Source organism: Crocodylus porosus, unplaced genomic scaffold, assembly GCF_001723895.1.
Source record: "Crocodylus porosus isolate Cpor-Errol unplaced genomic scaffold, CroPor_comp1, whole genome shotgun sequence".
NCBI classification, from domain to species: Eukaryota; Metazoa; Chordata; order Crocodylia; family Crocodylidae; genus Crocodylus; species Crocodylus porosus.
In genome coordinates this window covers 248,891,685-248,893,491 of record NW_017728886.1, presented here as the reverse complement: position 1 = coordinate 248,893,491, position 1,807 = coordinate 248,891,685, and positions in this window count along the sequence as shown.

The following is a 1,807-nucleotide window of genomic DNA, read 5'->3' as shown; positions in this document are numbered from 1 at the left end:
TCACAGTTAGGGCGGCTAGGATCTGGAACCAACTTCCAAGGGAAGTGGTGCTGGCTCCTACCCTGGGGGTCTTTTAGAAGAGGCTTGATGCCTACCTGGCTGGAGTCATTTGAGTCCAGTTTTTCTCCCGCCCAGGCGGGGGGTCAGGCTTGAAGATCTACAAGGTCCCTTCCGACCTGACTTCTATGATTGTATGATTCTGTGATTAAATAATATTTCTGGAAATGCTAAACAAGGCTAAATGAGAAACCAGTGGTCCTGCCGTAATTTATTGTCCTTTCTGTGGCACAGAGTTAGCAATGCACACCTGAGTGCTTGTGGTTGGTAGTGGATAAATAGATGGGACAGTCTGCCATAAACTTGCTGTTGTATAAACTGGAGCCCAACTCCCATTACAGTGCATAATGCCATCCTCCTTTATTCACATGATTAAACTCTTTATAGTCTGTCTTTTGAATCTGTTCACATGTATAATAATATCTGTCATATATGCAGTGCCTTCCATCTGAGAATCTCTAAAAGCTTTATAAATATTAATGAGTTAAAGCCTCACTAAACCTCTGTGAGGTACCTAATTTCTTTGCTTCCTGAGAGGATTTGGAGAGTCTCTCCTTTTTTCTATCCCCCGACTGATGCACACACCTTCTTCTATCACTGCTGTGGCACCACTGCTATGACCAAAAATGTTGCTTTTGGTCAACAGCTTCTGGGGGCCCATTAAGCATTTTGGGTTTGAGAACCCTCATGGGGCCTGTATTTTGAAATGAAAATATTTTGGAGCATTTAGTTTGTGGGAAACTTGGAAAGGTTGATTTTGTTTCTAATCTCTTGGTCAGTTCTAGTAGCTAGCTTTCTGCCTGGATTGTCTAGTATCCCCTAGTGGAGAGGAAACCTTTTTCCTTTCTTTTCTTTCCTCCTCCCCAACCCACAAAAGCCAGGTGCCCACTTAAATGAGTCGTGTTAGAGGCTGGGGGGTTCTTATTCACTCAGCTGTTCAAGAATTGAGCTGGGTAGCAAATTCTTCCTGCTGGATTTAAAAACTCAGGGCATTTTTCTCCACATTGGCATGTGATTTTTGCAATCACAAAATGTGAGGTTTGGAACAGCTTAAGTTAGAAAATGCATGGCGTGTAGTGGTGGGTGGGGGAGGGGGGGAAGTTTGTACAATATAGAGCAAAGCATAGGGGTGTATTTATCCCAGAAGGTAAGGGGTTCTGTGCATTGCATGGTGTCTGTATTTCCTGATTAGCCAAAGAGTTGGTGGGGGTGGGGAAAATACATTTTTCAAGCCTTCATATGAGCCCATCTATATGGGAGCATTGCCAAGGTAGGTCTATTTTTAGACCTAACAGTTTTGACAATGTTCCTTTAAGTGTTTGCTTCCTTCTAGTAAGAATGAAAGAACTAGGTCAGAGCCAGTAGGAAAGAAAGCCTTTTGATCTTTGTTACATGTTTTCAAAATACATTTCTCTTTTAGTACTTCTGCAGCAAGGGCAGAAGTAGAGGGTGACTCTACATATTTATTGCTCGTGAAAATGAGAGCTTGATAACACTGGGTGAAGAGTACTGGCTTATTGCATGTGGGCAATCCCACACAGCTCTGCCCATGCCCCTGCAGCTCTGACCTGCAATATCCTTGTTGGTCCTGTGCAAAAAAGGATGCTAATTATGTTGCAGAGTATTTTGTGACAAATGCTTCATAGATGTATGGTCTGACTCCTGTCTGGTTGTAGTTTGATTTTAAGTATAAAGAATACATTAGCTTCTGAACTCCCCCTGACAGCTGGCTGAGATCAGGAACTCCTGG